Genomic DNA, 11,967 nt, shown 5'->3' on the forward strand with positions numbered 1-11,967 from the left:
GGGCAGGGTAGGTATAAGATAAGCCTGGCATCATGTTATGTCAAAAGGAAGGAAGTGCTCAAGAAAAATGAAGGAGGCACATCACAAAAACACAGGAACCAGACTGAAGGAGCTGACACTGGCCAAATCTGGGACAATCTGAGAACAAAAACATCATTAAAGAAGAAAAAAAAAAGGAATCCATACTAACAATAGATAAGTAAAGAGGGGATAAGGGAAGGCTTTTCTTTATAGGGGCCAAATGTGGAGGGAGAGCTAGAGTTGAAAACTCATCATAACCCATCAGAGTAAAGATGACATAAAGCAAGAATCATCAATGAATGCTAAAACTAAAGGAAAATTTTGATGAATAGGATATTTGCATGGTCTTAAAATACTCCCCAGATTGCTTATTAGTTTCAAGGGGGAGTGAGAGGGGCAGTAAAAAAATCAGAGAACACCTTGACAGGGTAATTAAAAATTAACATCACCAATGAGGACTAGATGGACACTATGTACATCTTCAAATGTGATACCTTGAGAAGGCCATAAGATGACATTTGCAGTNAAAAAAAAAAAAGAATTAGGTCTGCTAAATTAACCAATTTCCTTTTTTGATAAAACTATTATAATGAAATAACCCATAATTATTGTGCAGTTATCACATATTAGTCACTGCAGTAAGCATATGAATTATTTCACTTAATCTTCACAACAACCCTATGGTATACACTATTACCCTGATTTTATAGGTCAAGAAACTGATGCTGAGAGAGATAACCCAAATAATCAACTTAGGAAAGAGGGAAGTTGAAATTCAACCTGGATGACTCCCTATACCAAGTTTGCCTGTAGACATAGCTTACCTTAATTTCCTCAAAGCATTCTAAATATGCACAGGCACTGTGTTATGTACTGAAGGTAAAAGTTGAATGATGCAGTCTCTACAGTGTAAGAGCTCTCATAAAACTTTTCATTTAGTGCCGGCCCGTGGCTCACTCGGGAGAGTGTGGAGCTGATAACACCATGGCCATGGGTTCGGATCCCTATATAGGGATGGCCGGTTGGCTCACTGGCTGAGCGTGGTACTGACAACACCAAGCCAAGGGTTAAGATCCCTTCACTGGTCATCTTTTAAAAAATAAATAAATAAATAATAAATAAAACTTTTCATTTGAGGGCTGGCTGGTTAACTCAGTTGGTTAGAGCACGGTGCTAATAACACCAAGGTCCAGGGTTCAATCCCTGTATCAGCCAGCCACCAAAAACAACCAACAAAAGACTTTTCATTTGTGTAGACAAAATGAATTAACATGAACTACATCATAGTCTATATTCCTAGGCATTTCTAATATCTACACCCAAATGCCTATCTGATGATGCATAGCCTTGTCTTGATACTTACTCCAGCCAAAACAAACTATCACCTCTGGGCAATCACTACCCCAGTATTCTCTGTTTAAAACATGGATCACTTCTTCCAGGTTGTCCCATCTTCCCCTAATGGGTTCGTACACTAGAAAGGTACTCATCATATTATACTGAAATTACTTGTACAATTAGCTTTCCTTTCCACCAGAGTATAGGACAGGAACCTCATCTGTCTTGTTCATCACAGAATTCCCAGTGTCACTTTCTAGGTCACTCTATACGTTTGCTCAATGAAAAAGGACTCAGTGATGTCACAAGGTTTGTCCTTAGCACAGCTTGGATTCAATCGTTTCATCAACTTAAACATGTGCCTGCTGTCTTCATTCATCAATTTGGGGTTGGCCGGTTAGCTCAGCTCGTTTAAGTGCAGTGTTACAACACCAAGGTCAAGTGTTTGAATCCCTGCACCAGCCAGCCATCCCCACCCTCCCATCCCCCAAAAAGGCAAAGACATTGTCAATTTGGGTATATATAGGTACACGCATATGTATGTGTGTGTGTACATATATGCATATGTTTTCTTACTTTTTCCGCTGAAAGGACCAAGTAGCAAAGTGCCTGGATCCAGGGGATTAATGAAGCAAAACTTGTAGGAGATTGTGAGCCTTGGTGCCCAGAAGAAGTTTTAGCAGAAGTTTTTATGGCAACTCTTAAATCTTGATAACACTCAGTAATCTTGAAGGAGACTACTTCTCTGTTGATACTCTCGCATTGGGGCGTGTTCTTTGGGAAGTACTTGAAAATGATTTTTTAATGATTCACTATATTACAGGAAATAGTGATTAAAACAAACCCAGAATGGTACTTGGTGCATAGTAGGTTTTCCCTAAATGTAAGTAGCTATTTCTGTTTTACTATTTTTCATAATGATGTACTGGAAAATCTTAATTAAGGAAGGACTAAAATATGAATAGTGTCATCCAATAGGACTGGATAACATTTTCCCCAAATGCTAAAAGTGTAATACATGCATGATGTAAAAAAAAAAATTCTAAGTTATGGAAACATATGTGTTGGCAATTGCTTATTTCTGGGGGTAGAATAATGTGCTTGCCAGGAAAGATAATTCCTCTTTGTTTACTAGTCAAGGGACTTCTAGTTTTTATTAATTTGCTTTTTACTTCCAAAATTACAGTCTTCATCTTAATTAGTCAGGTCTCCTGAGCAGCTAGAACAACTCAGAAACTTTCAAACTGGTCTTGGTTGGATGGCTTAAGAAATCCATAACATTTCTTGACAGTTTTAAGTCCATTTTGTGGAATGAATTCTAAAAAAAACAATCTTGATATAGTAGTTCTAGAGGTCTTCATTTTGTGGTACTGAGAGTATTTAAACTATTGAATATCTGAAAGACTGTTATGATGTATCACCTATAATTTTGTTTAAAATTTTATAGTGGATACTCTACTAGTGATCACTAGAGACCCTCAGTTTCTTCACAATAGGAGAAATTCATTGCACTTTCATTGTTTTATAAAATAATGTGATTAGCTTATTACCCATTCAATACATGACAAATATAAAAACCAAATTAAGGGCCGGCCCGTGGCTCACTCGGTAGAGTGCGGTGCTAATAACACCAAGGCCCCGGGTTCGGATCCCACATAGGGATGGCCGGTTCGCTCACTGGCTGAGCGTGGTGCTGACAACACCAAAGTCAAGGGTTAAGATCCCCTTACCGGTTATCTTTAAAAAAAAAAGAACATTTTTGGATCAATTAATGATTAGAAAACAAATGACAGATGAAACAGAAACATTGTATCAATGTTAAACTGATTGAAGATAAACTTTACTATGATTATAAAAGAGAATATCCCTATTCTCAGGAGAATATCCCTATTCTCAGCAAATACGCACTGAAATATTTAGAGGTAAAGCGGCATGATTTTGTAACTTACCCTTAAGTTCAGAAAAATAGTGTGTGTGTAAATACATAAGAGAGAAATACTGATTCGTTACATTACCGCCACACATCTAAAAGGAAAGTATATAATGCTTGACATATAACCTTATGAATGTGATAAAAAGGGTAAACATACCTGAATAGGAGAAGGCTTTTCCCACCCCATTTCAAAAATTCCCATCAATAACTCCCGTTTCAAACAGTAATCTTCAAACTCATTTCCTTTTGTGGAGGTCACATCCTAGTCAAACAAACAAAACAAACAACAATAATAAAGTACAACTGTGTCCTTTGGTATTAGCATCCTTAAGAAAATTTGTCTGGGAGACCCTAATTCTTCATTTACCCATTCTTAAATAGAAACATATGCAGGGGTAGCCACTTAGTTCAGTTCGAGCACGGTGTTATAACACCAAAGTCAGGGGTTCAAATTCTGTACTGGCCAGCCGCAAAAAAATAATAATAAAATAAACAACAAACAGATTACTTTTAATTTATATTTCAACCTTTCCTGGAGAATAATCATGCTTCCTTCAACACAAACAAGCCATTTAAAAGCTGTGTGTTGGGGAAAGGCTACTCTGTGGTCATAGTCTTCTAACGACTGGTGGAATACTATTATTTCTATGCAAGTATCCTACTATGAATTGCATATCACAAGATGTAAAGTCAAACCCTAGCTCCACCACTCATGAGCTACAAATACCCATGGTTCAGTGAGGGTTTCTCAAGCTCAGCAGTGTTGACGTTTTAGACAAGAGAATTCTCTGTTGTAAGGAACTGTCCTATAGCAAACTCCTCCCCGCCCAAATAATCAAAAATGTCTCTAGCTATTGCTAAATGTCCCTTGGTGGACAAAATCTCCCCTGGTTGAGAATACTGGGCTAAGAAAAATAACTTCTCTGAATTCCCGTTTTCTCATCCACAAAACGGGGATAATACCTAGCATGAATATCTTACTGGGAGCAAAAGAAAAATTTGAGAAAACACCTTGAATACCCTAACAGCATTCCATAAATTAGATAACATGTGGATGTATATAAACACATTATTTAAACATATACATGCTGATTATATTATTATATAATTCCAAAGAATGGTGAAAAATTTTGGCAATCCAATATATATGACCGATACAATTTCAACCACTTCAACTCAAGCATAAACAATGTCTACTGTTACAACTACTTCACTTCTAGAGTTTCCTCACTTTAATTTTATAACCAACTTACCGAAGTTTTGATTCTTAGATCCTTTGGAGGGAGTTTTAAAGTCTTTTTCCAGTCATCACCAGGTCTAGAGAGAATACAGTAAATTTGAAGTATCAAAATCCATAACATTCTACCTAATAATGCAAAGATGACTCATCTCAATTGTAATTAAGTTCTAAAAAACCACAGTAAGTTTAATATATCGCCATTTACTTAATACAGTTACAAGAGAGTTAACTTTAGAAAAAGTGTTCTTACGAAGAATAATCTAGGGAGGAACAAAAATCAAGGGCCGGCCCATGGCTCACTCAGGAGTGTGTGGTGCTGATAACACCAAGGCTGCGGGTTTGGATCCCATATAGGGATGGCCGGTTGGCTCACTGGGTGAGCGTGGTACTGACAACACCAAGTCAAGGGTTAAGATCCCCTTACTGGTCATCTTAAAAAAAAAAATCAAGAACCGAAGGGATGAAGGCATCCAACTTTTTAAGAGAAGCAGTGTAGTATATATTCTGTTAAAACATGTTTTATTTGACCTACACTGTGTATGTGTGTGTTTTAATTTATATTAGTTGCCAATATTTAAAAAAATCAGGAGATTTTACATAAAAGTTTAGATTCTGGCTTTTCTTGGAAAACTGGAAGCTTTAACAACACTGTTCCAAATTTCTGTATGGCAACAGTTTGATAGCTTAGTAAGTAGAGTTTAAAGTCAAGCTGCTGCTCCCTTTAAACAGAGCAAGCGTCCTCTAATTTGGTACAGTCCTCTGTAGGCATCTGAGTTTGTACCTTCTGGTGGCAAGTTAAAACCAAAGACTCTGAAATTTCAGGCTTGAGTTCAAGTCCTGACTCTACTACTTATTAGATCTGTGACTTCGCACTAGTCATTTTTTAAACCTCTACTCTCTCATATATAAAATGAAGTATTAACAAGTATATCAATTTATGTAAAGCACTCAGCATAGTAGCTGGAAAGATAAGAACTCAGTATAGCTGTTAATTTCTCTTAATCTATTTTACTGGAGATGCTTGAAACCATGAAAGAGAATTTAAAAAAGGAAAACATAAACAACCAAATTTCTTTTTATTCAGGTAAAAAACCTCAAATAAAACAAATTAAAAAAAGATCGTCAGGAAACATCTGCAGACGATGCTTTCAACTGTGTCATCTTTAAAATAAAACTTTTCACTGATTTCATTGTAGTTATTCTTACATATGAGCCCCAAAGCATCTCAAAGGCTTGAGTTAGAAAAATAAGCACTTATTTTAAAGCTAGTGCCCACATGAGGCAAATAATCTAACACCAGAACTCTTTGTTACCAATTCCAAGGCTACTGAAGTCTTTCATTTCAGCCTATACCATTCAAAGTTTCTGAGCAAAAACGTCAGTTCAACATCCTAGTAGGCCAGCTTGCCATAACTGTCAAATTCAAGAAATAGTGAATAATGGTTAAGATACAATGCAAAACCTGCCCAGAAGGAATTTATAATCTTATGAAGTAAAAAACAAACTATTTAAAATGAGAAAATAAGTGAGAGATAAGTATTAGAAGGGTTATGAAGACAGTTGAGGGGATCTAGAAGACCTCATGGAAGAGATGGCACATAAACTGAGATTTGAATAAGTGACAGAATTGAAAAACCATTAATCCTAGGAAAAGCAAAAAAGAAAAAGCAAAACCCACTGTTGTCTCAAACCAGAATTTTTTAAATAAAAAATTCTCTTATAAAGAAGTAACATATGTTTCTATCCTTAAAAATAGCCTAAATTTTGCTAGCCTATTCATATTTTGTCAAGACAAACTATAATTTAGAAAATAGTCCTTATTTCTGTACCAATTAAAGCATTCACCTTAAAAATAATAGAATATTCACTAATGCCAATTCTCTCACTGATCAAACCAATTCTACTGGGAATTCATATACTCTTAGGTCACTAGTGAACCACTATTCTAGTGAGCTACCATTTTAGTAGCCTGTAAGGGCTATTTTTCTCTAGGAAATGAAAAGATCTAGGTTGTAATAAAACATACACTTTAGTTCAGCCAAGTATCACCATCTTATGAAGATCTGTAGAGGTTAAATTATTTTACATGGGTAGATGCTTAGCAAAAGCCAAACCTCAATTGGGTCAAGAATCTTGAATGTTAATTTCCTATAGGTGAATCTTCAGAGTGACAGTTACCATTCAAATAATTTAAAGTAGGCACTTAAAGATGACAGCCTACAAACTTCCAGCTTTCAATGAAAAAATATTCTGTAGTAAGATGAGGTTCTCAAATTTTAGAGTCAAAGGGGTTTGGGACTATACAGAAATGTGTTCCCAAGAGTTTAAAAACCTGAATTCCCCATGATTTATTTTGTGTGTCTAAAAGGAGGAAAATGCCATTTAAAAAAAAAAAAAAAAAAGTAGAAAAGCAAAGTTCCATAAGCAAAAAAAAATAAAGGATGTTTCCTACAAGTGAAAACACTTGCAGTTCAGAAGGGTAGGTAAGTCTTTAAATTTAAAACTTGAACTTGGCTTTAACTGCCATTTAAAACTAGGGTAAGCTGCAATTACAACACTAGAAAAAATACAACATTGACAAAAACCAAGATGAATTTGATCATTTCATTCATTTATAACAAACTCAGCTAGTAACTCCTATACTGAGCCACATATGGAAACCAGAAATGTTTCAAAAAATAATCTAACAAAATTAATATACATAATCATCTGTTCCTATGATTACTTGCTGAATTAATTATGGCAGAAATACACTATTCTATTGCAAATACATGCTAGTCATAAAACAAAGTCATCTGTCCTCTATTTGCAATCAAAATAGTCAAATTAAGGAAGTAGTTAACAAAGTAACAAAAAGAAATCTTGGTTCCCCAACTGTGTTTATTATTTATTCTAACACTTACTTAATAGTGGTGGTCATACTCTGTGCTTGCTGCTGAGTGCCATTATTCATTGTGTTGGTGTTTTTCAGCTGGTTCATCTGTTGCTGTGTCTGTGTGCCCCCTCCTCCAGGGCCACCACTGGGCTTCACAGGGCCCCTCAGCTGACCATTTTGACTGGATAGACCCATTATAACAGGGTTCTCTGTTCTGGCCGTGCTCATGCTGTGTTAATTGCAAAGGTGTCTTCCAAACTTCAAAACTTTTTAAAGTCAGTAGAGAAACTGTAATAACAGTTTATTAGGCTCTCCAAAACGAAGAGATAAATATAAGTCTTGCTCAATATATGAGTCCTTTATTGCAATGCAGGCAAGCACCTGTAAGTCTCTGAACGGTAAGCAGCAGTAATTTGCTCTCGTGCACCGAATCAACTTTTTATTTTTAAAAAGCCCTCTAACAAGCTTGAATTGTATCTGAATTCACTTACTTCAATCTGAAAGAAAGAAAAAATTAAATTAGCAAACACAAGAAAGTTAGGATAAAATGTGTTTTCCTTTCAGAGAACTCCTTTAAAAGGCTCATCTTTTAAAGAAGTCAGAATACAGATACACTTAAACCAAATCATTAGCCAAGCTAGGGAAGACACAACTACGAACTGCCTCAAAAACCAAACCTAGAGTGAGATCAATCTCAACAAACATTTAAAATTGTAAGGTTAAAGCAACCCAGAGAAGATCAGGTAGAAATTTACTATGATTAAATTAGCATTAGTTGTCAAATGACAATCTCTTCCCTTCAGTTTCCTCCCTGATTTCTCTAAAAGTCAATGACTCATTATACTTACTTGCTTTACAACTCAGTGAAGTATCACACAATTTATTTAATGAAAATCTAGATTCAAACAAGGCAAGACAATTCAAACTTTTTTTTCTATTTCTGATAGCAACCGAGAGTCCTTGAATAGTTAAGTGAGCTTTGACTTAACTTTATGCTTTCAGGAAAACAAACAAACAAAGAAAAACCCACTTTTGTGCCCTTATGAATTTCAACTACAGAAGTTAAACTTTACGAAGAAAAAATGTATTTCTTTTTTCTCTTGATTTTGTGCTTTAAAACTATAAAAACAAACAAAGAAAAACCCACTTTTGTGCCCTTATGAATTTCAACTACAGAAGTTAAACTTTATGAAGAAAAAATGTATTTCTTTTTTCTCTTGATTTTGTGCTTTAAAACTATAAAAGAAGCAGTCAAGGGATATGGACATGTCTATATGTCAAAATCTTTTGCTTGAAAACAGCGGAGAAAATCTTTGCTACCTTAATAAATGAATACTAAAAAACTGTTATTTTTAAATACAACACTTTTCAAAAAGCTTAAAATAGCATTATTTTAAACCCAATTTAAGATAGCATTATTCAAAAAATAAAAACAAAAAAGGAAATTTCCTGGGGGTATGATCTGTAAAAAGGTAAGCACACTAGTGACTTTAATAAAACCCAGAATACGGGGCCGGCCCGTGGCTCAAGCGGGAGAGTGTGGTGTTGTTGATAACACCAAGCCCACGGGTTCGGATCCCATATAGGGATGGCCGGTTAGTTCACTGGGTGAGCGTGGTGCTGACAACACCAAGTCAAGAGTTAAGATCCCCTTACCGGTCATCTTTTTAAAAAATAAATAAATAAAAATAAAACCCAGAATACTATTAAATCTAATTAATAGTTGTTTTTAAGAAGAACTGGTCAACCTCCATTTTTAAACTGTTCCCCATATCGAATTCCTATTTCAAAATTTACTAAACACAAAATTTACAAATACCAGAAAACAAAGCTCTACTATTTTGGCTTTTTATTTTTTTAACTCCCTTTTATTTCTTACTAAAAATACACTACCTTATTTATCAGTGCCGGTTGTCTTTGCCACATCCCAAGGCATCTCAAACTCAAAATTTAACTCAAATGGCATCTCAAAATTAGAAAAAGCTCCTTGATTACGTCTTCCCTTTTTAAAAAATCTGAACATCAAACTGCTCACAAGCAAATCCTGATCATCACAATACACCAAACTTTTATTTCGAAGTCTCCCTGAATCTGACTGGCCTCTTTAGCAAACGTGGTTAACAGCTACTTTCCTATATAGACAGGTTTTTATAATGATCAAAGACGTCAAGTAGTTCACACAAGGAGACTTATCTGTGCGCATAGCACTAAGAGGACGAATAGGACAACCTCTAAAAACTAAACGATTTCATTACTGTCCATTATGCACAAAAACACCTTCTATTTCCCTAAATCCAAAATGAAACTATGAGATAACTGCTCCCTTCTTAAACTGAAACCTACACTGCAGCTTTAGGTCTCAAAGAAGGAAACATTCCTCCTACCCCTTCCCAATTTAGATTTGCAAGTTGTATTTCTACATAAAAAAAAAAAAAGCAAAGAAGGAAACATTCCTCCTACCCCTTCCCAATTTAGATTTGCAAGTTGTATTTCTACATTAAAAAAATTTAGATTTGCAAGTTGTATTTCTACATAAAAAAAAAAAAAGAAAGAAAGAAAGAAAGAAAGGAACGTAGACTAGTTGGGAGGAGCCCCCGGAGAAATTAATTACTGCACTACCCAGATCGTAGTTCGCAATGGACAGTTTCACACCCTAAACAGTACCGTCATCTCCAACAAGAGCTTTTGTTTGCAAATGCAGCGCAGTTTCTTCAAGCTTTAGCTGCAAGTTGGAATGACTGGGTCTTATTCTGAAGGGAAAAGGGGACTAAAGAAGAGAAAAGGGAGTGAAGAAGAGGGAAAGAGACAAACTAATGACTGGAGCCCCGTCAACTGGAGGGCAATAATTTCTTGCCCCTCCTCCCCCCAAACACACACTTCAAGTCAGTTCTCTCTGACCAAAAACACAAAAGGGTTGGGGCCCGGCAATCCTATCTGCGCAACAAGAGCCGGGAACCAGCTCCACCGGTAGGAAACAAAAGGGACCCCCTCAACCCAGAACGCCCCTCCTTTCCTTCACTACTTAGGGGCTCTATAAACACCCTCTGGTTGTCGACCAACAAGGCCCACTGCAATAAAGCAGCTGCCGGTCCTCTTCGAAAGCGAGCTCCCCCAATACAGCATATTCCTACCATCCCCTATAGGGCCGCCTCCTACCCTACAACCTCCATCATCATCCCCTTAAGCCACCCCCCTTGGGCCCCATATTCCCCGATCTCCTATAAAGCTCCTCCGAGTACTTGGCCCGCTCCTCCTCCCGACCCCGCCACGCACCACATTCCTATATTCGACTCCTCTTGGGCGCCCCACACAGCTGCCGTCCGCTTTCCTCCCCCGGCCCGATCGGGCCTTAGGCCTCCGCCCCAGGGCGCCCCCCACGCCGGCCCGAGGGGCTCTCCGAAGCCCCCACGGCACCGCTGACCTCGATCCCACCACCTCGCCCCACGCCCCGCGGCTCGGGCCCGAGTCCTACCACCGAGGCCACTCCTGCTCGGCACCCTCGGTCTTTTATTGTTGACTCGAAGCTCCCAAAATGGCGGCGGCTCCTTCCTCCTCGGAAACCTCCGCCCGCCCCCACCCGGCCCCTCGCTGCGGCCTCCTCCCGCCCCCGCCCTCCCCCTCGCCCCCGCCCCGCTCTAGGGACAGTGCTGCCGAGCAGCCCGCGCCGCCGCCTCCCGGGCCGTCCAGTCCTACCTCCGCCGCTGCCCCCTCTCAGGGCACCACCGGAGTCGCCGCCGGGCTGAGCTACCTCGGCTCCTCTGCCCCCTCCCTCGCCCGCCCGCCGCCTCCTCCCTTTCCCTGCCCCTCCGCATGGCGGCGGCCGCGGCTCCTCCTCCACTCAAGATGGCGAGCTCTGCCGCCGCCACTACGCCCGCCGCGGCGTCACGGCCTCCGCTGTCTGGCGGCGGAACAAGCCCGGCAGGGGAAGCTCCTTGAGGAGAAAATGGAGGGCCATTCTCTCACACCGACGAGAGAAAAGTCCAGGGGGAATTACGGGTTCCTTCCTGAAGGGGCAGGAGGGCCTCTTTTTCCACGGCTGAGGAGAAATGACTGGGGAATGGTGACTGGGAAGAGTCGCCTCGCCTTCGCCCCTCCGAAGTGAAAATCGGGGATTGAGACCAGAGGAAGACCTGCCTACTCCTGACCAAGGACTCTCCGAGAAGACACGGGCCGGGCAGCTGCGCGGGGACGGGAAGCTGACCTGACACCTCCCGCATGCCGGGGAGGCTGCTGCCGGGCCAAAGGGGTCGCGTCCATCCAGGAACGCGCGGAGCTAGTGGCCCGGAGGCCCCGGCGCGCGCCTCGGCGTGGGGGCCGGNAAAGCTAACTAGGTCAAGGAAAATAAAAACCTGGGGTCTCACCCAGCTGAGAGACTGAACAGACAGACAGACAATGGCCAAACCTATGTGACAATAGAACTCCTACCCACGACCTCTGCAGCAAGCAGTCCAGAATGGTCAGGACTTGGCCACTGACTGGCAGCTTCCCTATTTTTTGCCGCTGCTTCCAACTGAGGACCAATCAGAGAAAGCCAAATATGCTCCCCAAACCAATCACATA

General features: G+C 39.6%; 1 long non-coding RNA gene across 1 annotated transcript; it reads right to left on the reverse strand.

Moving 5' to 3' along the window:
• Positions 1–3,291: 3,291 nt before the first annotated feature.
• On the reverse strand, positions 3,292–9,458 carry LOC103594647. Its single transcript, XR_550871.1, has 4 exons — positions 9,301–9,458; positions 7,436–7,904; positions 4,546–4,609; positions 3,292–3,554 (listed from the first exon to the last, which is right to left on the reverse strand). It is a non-coding gene; the product is annotated as an uncharacterized LOC103594647 (long non-coding RNA).
• Between the last annotated feature and the right edge of the window lie 2,509 nt (positions 9,459–11,967).

The sequence above is a fragment of the Galeopterus variegatus genome, unplaced genomic scaffold (genome assembly GCF_000696425.1).
Source record: "Galeopterus variegatus unplaced genomic scaffold, G_variegatus-3.0.2 Scaffold1598, whole genome shotgun sequence".
In the NCBI taxonomy this organism is placed as follows: domain Eukaryota; kingdom Metazoa; phylum Chordata; class Mammalia; order Dermoptera; family Cynocephalidae; genus Galeopterus; species Galeopterus variegatus.